At 37.0% G+C, this 12,952-nt stretch overlaps 1 pseudogene; it reads left to right on the top strand.

Annotated features, from left to right (window-relative positions):
• The first annotated feature begins 817 nt into the window (after positions 1-817).
• Positions 818-7,071, top strand: LOC120195334 (annotated as a pseudogene).
• The last annotated feature ends 5,881 nt before the right edge of the window (positions 7,072-12,952 follow it).

Here is a 12,952-nt window from a genome sequence, read left to right as displayed (position 1 = left end):
TAATACCCCTTTCTCAAGTCTTCAAGCTCAAAACGAACTCTTTTCTGTTCTCTTTCCAGTTTGTCTGCTCGATCTTTCTGAGAGTCGGCATCTAGCTTCCACTGATAACGTTCAGCTTCAAGCTCCTTTACCCTTTGCTTTAGCTCATTGTTCACAGCTTTGAACTCTGCCTTGGCTATCTCAAGTTCGGAAGGAACATGCTTGAGATGTTCCTCCATGGTCCGGGTGTCTTCACAGTCTGGCACCGGGATATTGTCATTTTTCCTCAATCTTCGCCACTCCACATAATCCAGAGTAAGTATGTCTCTGACAGCTACAACATCCATCCGGAATACTTTTTTCCATGAATCAGTTGCTTTCTTGATCATCTTCTTATAGTTTTCACTGTGATACACAAACTCTGATCTAGCTAGTCTACTTATTGCTGGGACAAACTGACATGCCACATACTATCTAAGTGCTAACAACGGAGCATACCCAATTGTACCCCAAAGTCCAAGTAAGGTCATAGTGTCAGAATCCCCACAACGGAAAAGATCATCACCAAGGAACAACCAGGGAGCTCGCCAGGTAATATCCCGATCCTGAAGATGTGTAAAGACTTTCATCCACTTTTCCTTTGAAGCACCCTCATGCTATTTCCTAGTGATGAATTCTCCCAAAGGTGAATAGGTAGTGCTGAATCGGTGGTAAGCAACCCCCATTAGTCTTCTAGAAATTGTTGTAAATCCAGACTTGAAGAAGCTGAGCACACCTAATGAACCTTCCTCCGCCGGTTCTTCTGTAATAGTTGAGAGATCAAAATGTTTCAGCTAAGATGGCTGGTGTTGGGTTGACTCGCTTCGGAAGTTGTTCAAACAGCTCTACCACAGCAACATCAATGTATCCCAAAGTCTTCAGAAATATAATCAGACCATACAGACCCAATTCAAATAGGTCTATTGCCTTTCACTCATCGGGATGGTTCTTCATCAGTTGCTTGATATGAAGCCAAGCAATTCCTTCCCCACTGCCTTTACATCGAGCCCGGTCAGTTACCCATTTTTTGTCAACCCCGACAACCTTGGCCAGTGCATTCTTGAAAGGCTGACTTTTGATTTGTTTAATGTAAGCTCGCTCTAGTTTGATGTTTTCGCAGTGCAGCAGTGTAGTGTACTCTTCAATGGTGGGCACCATGTCCTCCTGATTAAAAGTGAAGCAATTGTATCCCGGATTCCAGAATTGAACCAAGGCTCTGATTAAGGGCTCATCAGTCTTAACATGAAGCAAAAGTGAATAAATTCACACGAAGACATAAGGTATATGAATCCCGAAGGCTACTTGCTAGGCATGTGCGGTGAATAAATTCATACGAAGGTGCCACTTTCACCCCACTTAAATAAGGTTCGGAGCTCGGGTTTAGAGCCTTAAGTGAAAAACAAGCTTTGAAGGCTAAAATCATTAGAAAATGATTAGTACAACTATTTACTCAAAAATATAATCAAAAGTAAGCAATAAGGATCGAAATGTTAACTTAAAATTTAAACTTACCTTTTTCGTTAAAAAGACAACTGGAAATTACCTTAGCCTGACTCACGTACCTGTGTCCCCAGTGGAGTCGCCAAGCTGTCGGAACCGTCCTTCGGTTGGGCCCCGAAATTGGGATTCGACTTAGATTTAATGGATTGGAGTCGCCACCGATCATTTATTTTGTGAATAAAATGGATTGATCGGATACCTTATTACTTAACTGATCTGCGTCTTACCAAAGATGTGTCGGATTCGGGAGTCGGTTACAGTCAAAGAAGGATTAGCACCCTTGAACTGCCCTTTCGGTACTACGTAATTTCCAGTTGTCTTCGATTAAGAAAAATCGTAACTTTAAATCTCAAGGTAAAATAACGATCCTAAAACTTACCTCTGATTGATTGAAAATGTACTCTTAAAAAGTCAAGAAACATGTTAAATACAAAAATATAATAAAATAAAGAAAATAAATAAATAAATTTAACAAAATAAAAAGAAAAAAAATAAAATAAAATAATAAAGACAAGAAACAAAATAAATAAATAAAGAATAGGAAAATAATAGTAAATAATAATATAAATACGAAATAATGATAAAAAAGGGATAATATACATAAATAAATAAAATACACATAAAGATAATGAAACAATAAGTATAATATATATATATAATATATATATATATATATATATATATAATAATGATAAAAAGAGTATACGTATATAGATAATAGAATGAAACACTAAAATATATATATATATATATATATATATAATAAAAAAATAAAAATAAATAAAGAAAAAAATAATATATATATAAATATAGATATAATTATTAATGAAAATATAACAAATAAAAATAAATAATAGGTAAAAATGTGAAATTAAGAAAAGAAATTCAAAGATGAAGGGATTAAATTGGAATAAAAGTAAATCAGGGGCCAAAATTTCGAAGCAATCAGGGGAATTAAAATTGATTTGGGACTAAAATTGAATTTTTTAAATCTGCGGGGATCGAGAACAAAGTTTACCCTTTTACAACAGAAACGCGCATATCTTGTTGGGTATGGTGGGTCGGGTCACGGTCAAACGGGTTAGTATAAAGCCCAATAAATGTTTTTAAAAATTTCATTTCTCTTCTTCTCTCAGCCGAGGCCCCCTTCCCTATCTTCATTTTCTCTCGCCGTTCTTGAGGAATGAAGAACACAACCCAATGTTCTTCAAAAACCATAAAACAACCCCCCTTTGCCGCCTCGCCGTCGCCATTCAACGGCGGCGACCGTCGTTCATCGGCGGCAAATCACGAAGATAAAGAAAAAAAATTACTTTCCAAAAGGTTTTCCTCTCCTCGTTTCAAAAATCCAGGTGGTTTTACAAAATAGGCCTCGGGGAAACAGTTTTATCTCGTGTACCCAAACAACAAAACAGAGACTACAAGGATGCATGAAAAAAAAAGAAAAAGGTAAGAGCCCTTGCCTTGTATTTTCTTTTCAAGAATAAATACTCTGATGGTTGCTTGCAATATTTTCTTATCTTTCGTATGTCAATCGTGAAAAATACAATGGGGATTACATCTTATTTATAGTCTAGAAAATACTATTTTTAGATTATAGTTTGAGTCCTATTTGAACTAAATTTCTTCCATTTGTTGATTGGTTGCCCGTTTTTCGCGTGGTTGGTGATGACCGAGATCTTTGTGCCAGAAAGTTTGGGAAATTAGACGTGCGGCTGTGGTAGTCTCGACCATGGGTGATGCGGCGCTGTGGATGAGTGAAGGAGAGCTAGGGTTTCGCATGGTGGGCTGCTGGAGTTGTGTAGTGTGGGTCTGCCAAAAGGATTGTTGGGCTACATGTTTAAGCCTGTAAATAAAATAACATAATGTAAATATATGTGTATTATAAAATATAAAACGTAACTATATTATATAATATAATAATTTTAATTGAATGGAAATGGTCGAAATTTGGTGTCTTCAACATTAATAGAGTGAGAGTATGAATTAAATGATTTTAATAGTTAAGAGATTTATCATTATCCTTTAAAGATTTGGGTGTAAACATCATAAATATTAAAAATTATAAATTTATTATCAAATGATTGAGAGTGTTTAAATATATATTATATATTGTACTTTGTATCTGCCTTAAATTTACCTAAAAAATGGAATCGGATCATGTTATTTGCTGTCATTTTTTATGTGGTAAGAAAAAGGCATTGATTAGGGTATAGGATATCCTTATGGTCAGAGCTTTCTGGTAAATTGAATAACTGTCTTAAGAAACCAGAAAGTCTAAAATGTGCAAAGTAAACAAAATTTTTGAAGATAGTCGGATGAAATTTACGGATACTGAATATTTATAGACGAGAAAAATCTTAATTTTTTAAGAAGAAAATTACAACGTTTCACATCATTAGTTTTAACAACAGTGACAATAATAAAAATAATTAAAAATTTAATGATTGTAATTTAAAAGCTGAAAGTGATCTTAATAATAAAAAAATATTATTTTTTATAGAGACTTTGGGTTCGTTCGTTTGTGTCTTCAGTCAAGGCATAGGTCTTGGTCACGCAGTCGCGGCAGGTCTGTTGCCCACTTGCTCGATTTAAATTCATTTTGTGAAGCATTCCTTATCATTTTTTAATTATTGTGATTTGTTTTGGCTCTTTTCTCCTTATCCAGGTCAAGAAGTCGTGGCAGGTCAGATTTGATTTGACATTGTTTTCCTCTGCGTGGTTGTGACTTGAGCTGCAATGTGTATGCTTATACCACCATATCTTGAATTATCATACATGAATGCTGGATTTCAAATGCCCCTTTATTTATTTACCTGTTTATATTCTTTTGTATTTATGTGTTAGGGCTGAAGCTGGAAATCCTGGAAACACACTTTATGTGACTGGTCTATCTCAAAGGGTCACAGAGAGGGACCTTGAAGAGTACTTCTCCAAGGAGGGGAAGGTTTGGTTTTTCTGCTATTTACTCAAAATTCTGGGGGTTCTTTTTCCTATTATTTTATTGCTACTAGCCCATCTCAATGTATGATTAATGAGTTGATTCTGTTTGAAGGTGGCATCATGTTTTCTGGTCGTGAACCTCGCACACGCATATCTCGTGGCTTTGCTTTTGTTACCATGGACAGTGTTGAAGATGCCGACCGCTGCATCAAGTATCTCAACCAATCAGTTTTAGAAGGTCGATACGTAACTGTGGAGAGGGTAATCTGATTCTATCCTTGATGCTTAGATTTTAATGTTGTGTGTTTATCACCTTCTTAACCTGGAGGTTTTCTGGCTATATTCAGAACAGTATTGTGTCAGCTATGTTGGAAGCAATCAAAGATTATGAGATCATCCATCTCAACTTAAGTCAAACAAGCTTGATCAATGGCCAGCTAAAACAGCTTGAAAATACATGTGATAAACTAAATTAGCAACTTTTTCCCAACAACTACACAACCTCAGCATTCACTTTCAACTCTCAACTAATCAACGGCCGATACAACAACTTTATAATCAGGCTTTTATGGTATATCACGTATGGCATTTATATAATATAGGAAATACTCATGTCGTGTCCGGATGTGTATCATGCTTGCCGTTTTCCTCTCTTTCAATGGCCATTTTCACCTTCCAGGTGATCCCAAATGAAGTGTTTCCCCCTTTTTTAGAGTAACATGTTAGGATTTTGATGATAAATGTTGTAGACCCTAAACCATTTTGATGATGCTAACCCAATATTTGCCTATTTGAATATTAAGGTGTTTTGTCTTCTTTTCAGTCACGTAGGAAACGGCCAGGGACTTCAACACCAGGGCATTATCTTGGACTGAAAAATACCAGAGACTATGGTAATTCTGAAATTTTAAATAAATTTATTTGTTAGAAAACAGGACGCAACGATTGTGACTAATATTTGTGATATTAATGTATTTGGGGGGAAAGGTGGTCGGGGTGACCGTGGCAGGTATCACAGTGGTCGTGACGACTATGCGTATCGTCGATCTCCAAGGCGCTCACCATATCAAGGTCGTGACTAGGGATTCAAAAAACGACCGTGCAACGGTATAACAGCCGTTATATCGCGGTATCGGTGGCTCCCGTTATCAATATCAGCCGAAATCACGGTGTGAAACGGAATCACACCTATAACGACTGATAACGGCCGTAATTGAACAAATAACGATCGATCGCGGTTATAATAGACCGTTTTTCCCATTAATCCCGTTACAACATCAAACATCACCAAACATCTTGGTGAACTTTGGAAGACCCATTATTAGCAGTGACGAATGCACTAAGCCCCTATAAGGGCCAAGCACTAAACCCTTATAAGGGCCAAGTGCATCCTATTATTTTAAAAATGTAGTTAAATTTAATTTAATGTATTAAGGAAAAAAGAAAAAAATTATAATTTTTGCATATCCAAATACTTAATTTTAAGAAAATGAAATTAAAATTTTGGACCTCCATTTTTAAATTTGTACATCTGTCATTGATAATCAGTCCGAGTCTTGGGGTCTAATTTTCGAAACCTTTTGATGAGGATGATAGACTTGGATCGTCGGCAAACAGGCTACAGGAGGCGAGAACAGAGACGCTTGATTCTCTTGTTGAGGAGTTTGAGCATGGTGGAGAAGTGGGCTGTGAACGAAATGGGTTGTAAAGCTTTTGAAGATTGCATGAGAGAAAAAAGAGTTACAGAGAAGTTTTCAAAGAGTTTGGAAGAAAGAAAGAAATGATAAACAGTATAATGGCATCAAAGGAAAGATTAAGTTATAAAACATGGCTGGCTGGCTGGCTGGTTTTTGTTAGGAGTGGAAGAGTAGAAGGTGACTTCCAAGAAAACATTGCCAACTGCTCTCCAGAAAAATATATATATATATATATATATTGCAATTTGTGGGTCTTTTAATTTAATATATATATTTTTGGCAAGTGAAGTTAAAAATCTTTACCACTTTGGAATGTTGTTAAGTGTCTTTAAATTACATTCATTAAAATAACAAAAATATATATAAATTTGTTAATTCTTTTGTGGGTATTTTTAATATTACAACTAATGTATCTTACACTATTTTTTTTATCAAAATAAAATTCTAGTGTTTTTTTGCATTCTGCCTTTATATTTTAATTTAATACAATTTAATTCATCTATTTTATAGTAAGTAAGTTCAATAGTTAATTATTCAAATTAAAATGCTTACTTCATCTTTTCGAAAACATTTTAAAGTCTATTTGGTTAAACTATATTATATATATGTCAATTTTTTTTAGAAAATATTTTAAAAATCATTAAAAATTATTCATTATAATTATTTTTATTATGTTTTAAGATGAGTTGTACAAAATTTAAAAAAAAATTACGACCGCGACACCCGCAGTAACCACGATGGCATCCATTATGTCCGTAACCGCGATAAACACGATACGACCGAAAACATGACCACAAACGCTATTTAAAACCCTGGTCGTGACTACTCTCCAAGATATTCCACTGACGGCGGAAGATCAAGAAGGGACACCGCTAGTATTCGTTCGCCACCTTATTGTGGTGGTTCTAGATGAAGCGTATCAGTTGGAAGCAATCTCTAAGCTTGTTATATCTTGTTAGGGTTGATGTATTCAGTAGTTTGGAGTTTGGACAGATCTTCAATGTCAATGTTTGCAGCTTTTTTTCTTTACCTGTTTAGTATGTAACTGTACTTGTATTATGATGCTCTATTAAACTTGGTTTAGGCGTTATTAAAAGACCAAGGGATCTTCAACCATTTGAGTTTATGTGAATATTAGGAATCCGATTTCTGAACTTTCGTATTAAAAAAATTCAATTTTTTACCATGGCATTTTTCACTATCTTCTAATATTTGGCTTATTTAAACTTAAGAAAAGGTTAGATTTGATACTAAAATCTTATTTAAGAACTTGTGCATCTTCGGTTGTTGGTTGTGATTTGTTGGGACGTTGAGTTTTGTTGAGGGGAGATCGGTGATGCTGGTTGATGAATTTGTCGAAAAGAATAGAAGTTGTTAAAAGGAACTTTGAGATGTTTGCGAAGATTTGTGTTGTACCTGAAATGTAGGAGAACATCAAGAATAAGTTTATTGTGATCTTGATTCCCGAGAATTATCATTCAGAATGTCGTTAATCTCCGATTATCATTCAGATACGGTTGTCATGTAAAAGAGTTTGACTCATTCGACATAGGTTACCCTTGCCTCCATTTCTGGGGCTGCTTCCCAGTTTTGTTTGATTTCTTTAGGCTTAAGATGGTTATATACTTGTTATTTTGGGTGGTGGACTGAGTTTCGAGATATATGGATACACTAATAACCGAAGATGATCATAGTGCTGGTGCTGCAACTTCGACCATACAAGGTCTCGGTTTTAATAAAATAATGGGAGGAAATGGTTTAAAGGTAAAGCAACATTCGAAAAGCATAAACAAGGAAATGGTTTCCAGAAAACCAGCTTCTGTAAGCATATCTTGCATATTACCGTCCTTGTTGATTTTGTTTTCGCTCCAAGACGTCGTTGTCTCTGTAAAAAAAAAGTAAACTACTCAAATAATCACTTAACTATGGTGTTAGTGTTAATATGAACCTATGCTTTTAATTTTGGTAACATGACCACATAACTATATAAATTATTTCAATACAATCACTTACCGTTAAAAACAGACGGTATAACTGATTTGAATATCTTACTTATCGTTAATCAATAATAACCACATCAATTGTCCCGTTTGTTTTTAACAATAAGTGACTACATTAAAACTACTTAAATAATTATTATATAATCATATTATTAAAATTCAAAGTACAAAAACTTAAAAAAAAAACAACGATGAACTCTCTCTGGGCGCATGTTAGCTGGACTAATGGATCTTCAGGTCAGCTTCTTCGTTGTTGATTCTCCTTCTTTCTTTGGTGATTCTGAGTGTCAAGAGGTTGGTTGGAGGCGTTTGGGTATCAAATGGCTTCGAATTTGGATTGAAGTCATTTGGGGGAGTTGAAGAACAATCCCTAAATTTCTTTTCGCCTGAGGTCTTAGAGGGGGTTTCCACTAACAAACCTCCTTATACTGTGATTGATGAGGGGATTGTTGATTGGAGCCATGCGTTTGTGGGGCAATTTATAGGAGAGGCTCCAAATTTTGGCTCGATGCAGAGAATTGCGGAAATCCTATGGGGGAAAACCTCGTCTGTAAAGGTCAGTATTGTTGGTGCAAACCTCTATGTTTTCTCCTTTTCGAATAAAGATATGAGAGATTGGATCCTTGAAAACGGACCATGGCATGTGCAAAACAAGCCGCTCGTGTTGTGGAAATGGGAGCCAAACTTACAGAGGCTTGATTTTGATCTCAAGCACATTCCGATTTGGGTTCAGTTGTACAACATACCTCTGGAACTCTACACTAGGTTGGGTCTTAGCTACATCGCTAATGTTGTAGGGCATCCATTGTATATGGATTCCATCACATCATCTAAAGAGAGGCTTGAGTATGTTAAGGTATGTGTGGAAATTGGAGCAGGTGTAGAGATTCCTGAGATGATTCAAGTTGTGTTGAGTGATAGATATGTAGTGAGGATTAGGGTTCATATTCCTTGGCTGCCTAAGTTCTGCTCGAATTGTAAAGTTTTTGGATATCACTCTAATGTATGTGCAGAGGCATCACCCACTGCTCCTTTGAAGAGCAAGGAAACTATAATCTAGAGGAAGAAAGTTACTCTTAATCCTATTAAGACTAATGAAAAGGAGGTGCTGGTTGGAAAGATTGGTGGCTTCACTAGCTCTCCTCCTCCTAATGTCTCCAGTTCTGATGTTAAAATGGAGTGTTCAAGAAACTCTGAGCTGCAGGTTGGTGCTGTTGTAGATATGATTGTGGAGGCCCTTTAAGATAGGAGTGTTGTTATTCCCTTGGCTGGCGTAGATCATGCTAAGCTGGATCAGACTGATGGAGTGGTTCAGAAGTCTACTACTGTTGCAGCAGTAGATGAGTTGGCTGGGAATATGGTTGCACCTATAGATGATCTTGATGATTCTCTTGCTGGAGTTACTTCCTTGGCTGGTGTTGGTCATGCTAAATTGGATCAGGCTGGTGGTATTGCTAATGCTACTGATGAAGCAGTAGAGCAGCTGGATGGGAATAAGGTTGTACCAAGGGGAAGCCAAGATAATCCTCTTGTTGGTGGTGACTTCTCCTCCCTGCAGGATTTCATTTTACAAAAGAAGAAAGTTAAAGGAAGGAAAAAGGAGAATGTCAAATCTTCTGGTAAAATAGAATTATTGGCAGGTAGTGGAGGTTGTGATGGCACTAGAAAGCCTCGAGCAGCTGCTATGGGAGTTATTATACTGCTCAATGAGATTAAAGCCAAGAAAAAGGACATGGTTGAGAAGGCTAAAGGTAATGTGACAAGTGTTGGGGCTGACATTGGTGGCCTACCTTTCCTTGCTTAAATGATTATCTGCTTTTGGAATGTGAGGGGTATTAATAGTACCCTCAAGCAAGGTAAGGTGTTTTAAAGACTTGAGAATTTAGGGGTGGATCTGGTATGCTTCATGGAGACTAGGGTTAGAAGTATTAATGTTTCCAAGCTTGCTGCTGTTATTTCAGATAAGTGGAATTATGAGACAAATTACCATTTCATTGATGGTGGTAGACTTTGGATCTTGTGGAAGAAGAGGTTGTCCTTCTATGTGATTGGGGGATGTAACCAAGCTTTGTCCATTATGGGTGATATTACTGGTCACAGTGTGGTAGTTACTGCAATCTATGGAAGTAACAATAGTCAGTCAATGAGAGGCCTTTGGGACTATTTAAGGAATTTGGAGAGAGAGATAGGTTCTAAGCCTTGGGTGATTGGGGGTGATTTAAATGTAATTGCTGAAGCCCAAGAGAGTTCTGGCTATACTTCTCTAGGCTCACTTACTTCACCTGACATGGAAGAGTTTAAAGATTGCATGGAGGATTTGGAAGTGCAGGATCATCATTTTGTTGGACCCCTTTTCACTTGGTCCAACAAGTAGGAGGAATCCTATTTGGCTAAGAAATTATATAGAATCCTTATAAATCCTCAATGGATGCTGGACTTTCTAGACTCATTTGTTGAATTCAAGGCCCCTGGAGCTTCAGATCACTGTCCTGGGATTCTTTGGACTTAGAAAGATACTCAGATCCATAAGCCAAAACTGTTTAAGTTCTTTAACTGTTGGACTGCAAATGATAACTTTTTGAGCAGTGTAAAGGATTCCTAGCTTGCATACAGTGATGGTAATGCTATGCAGGTGTTGTTTAACAAGTTGAAAAGATTTAAGACAATTTTGAAGGAGTTAAATATGAATTGTTTTTCTTATATGTCTGCTAGGGTAACTGCTAAGAGGGCTGAACTAGAAGCTATTCAACTCTCTAACCTAGTTGATGCTCATCAAATTGGGTTGGAGGAGGAAAAGAAGGCTCAGGCTGATCTAGTTGATCTTGAAGTGGCAGAACTGGATTTCTACAGACAGAGAACAAATGTTAATTGCTACAAGAAGGGGATTTAAGCATAAAATTCTTTCATCAGAAGGTTGAGTCCCAAAAGAAGAAAAATACTATAAGGGTTATCAAGAGTGAAAATGGGCAGTCTTTTGAGACATTTGATGGCATGGATGCTGAACTGGTGGATTTTTACAACAAACTTATAGGTGCTACTGACCCTAAGGTTATGGGATGTCCTCCTTAATGGTTGAAAGACCTCCTGAACCATTCATTGCCTATTGGTCCAGAGAGGGTCCTTGATGGAGAGATCTCATATAGTGAAATCAAGGAGGCCTTGTTTAGGCAAGGGAAAGACAAAAGTCTTGGACCTGATGGGTACACTTCCGGGTTCTTCAAGGTGACTTGGGAAATTGTGCACAAAGACTTCCTTAGTGTTGTGAGGTATTTTTTCCAGATATCTTACCTCTTGCCAGCCTTCAATGCCACTATTATAGTCTTAGTACCCAAATCTTTGAATGCTTGTATGGCTAAAGAATTCAGACCTATTTCCTGTTAATCTGTTGTATACAAAACTATTACTAGGATTTTGGTCACTATGCTAGCTCAGTTCTTTCCTGGGATGATTTTTGCTAGTCAATCAGCTTTTGTTAAGGGCAGAAGTATTACAAATAATATTTTACTAGCACAAGAAATTGTTAGGGGTTATTCTAGGAAGAACCTCTCACCTAGGTGTGCAATAAAAGTAGACCTGCAGAAAGATTTTGATTCAATCAGCTGGGATTTTTTGTTGAATTTTCTTGGTGCTATGGGGCTACTTGCTAGATTTTATGGCTGGATTAGAACTTGTGTAACAACTCCCAGATATTCAATTGCTCTGAATGGTAGCCTTGTTGGTTACTTTAGAGGTTCTAGGGGTGTTAGGCAAGGGGACCCTCTGTCCCCTTACCTATTTGTAATTGTCATGAATGTGATATCCAACTTGCTTGATGATGCTGCCAGAAATAGAATTTTTTAGATTCCACCCTAGATGTAAGAGGATTTCTCTTACACATTTCTGTTTTGCTGATGATTTGTTGTTGTTTTGCCATGGTTCCATGGATTAAGTGATGGGAGTAACAAGCATCTTAGATAAGTTCTATGAATTTTCTAGGCTCAAGTTAAATGCTCAGAAGACTGAGTTCTATGCTTGTGGGATTAATGGAGGTGATTTAGAGCATATTCAAAGGATAACTGGTTTTAGGGTTGATCAGCTCTCTGTCATATATTTGGGGGTACCCCTAGTGACTCGGAAGCTCTCAAAGAAAGACTGTACAGCTTTACTAGACAGAATCAAGGACAAGCTGAGGCAGTGGTCTAGTAGGAAATTGAGTTTTGGGGGAAGACTGCAGCTTGTAAAAGTAGTTCTGTTCAGTATTTTTAATTACTGGAGCATGCAACTTATTCTGCCTAAGGGAATAATTCAGAATATAAAGAGAATATGTATGAGATTTTTTTTGGAAGGGTAATGATTCCTCTGCTCGAGGTGCAATAGTCAGTTAGAGCCATATATGTACTACTAAGTCTGAGGGTGGCTTGGGACTGAAGAATTTAGTTGGGTGGAACAGAACATGTTGCCTGATGCTGATTAAAAATATATTAGCTGGTACAGGGTCTCTATGGATTGCCTGGATTAAGGCATACTGTCTTAAGCTTGAGGATTATTGGAATGTTGAAAGCAAACTTCACTTCAGCTGGATACTCAGGAAACTGATCAAGATATGTGAGAAGGCTAGAGGTTTATTCACTGCTTCTGTAGCTGGTTGCAAGTTAAGAGGAGCTGGATTTGGGATAAAATTCTGGAAAGGAGGAATAAAGTAGCCTGACATCGAATCATCTGGTTCCCTGCTCATATCCCCAAGTTCTCGTTGATCACGTGGATGGCTATCCTTGATAGGTTGCCTATTAAGGAGAGACTGAGTAGATTTGGCAT

This window comes from Hibiscus syriacus, unplaced genomic scaffold (genome assembly GCF_006381635.1).
Source record: "Hibiscus syriacus cultivar Baekdansim isolate YM2019G1 unplaced genomic scaffold, ASM638163v2 tig00117012_pilon, whole genome shotgun sequence".
In the NCBI taxonomy this organism is placed as follows: Eukaryota; Viridiplantae; Streptophyta; class Magnoliopsida; order Malvales; family Malvaceae; genus Hibiscus; species Hibiscus syriacus.
The sequence above is the reverse complement of the archived record's forward strand: the minus strand, read 5'-3'. Positions and strand labels throughout refer to the sequence as shown.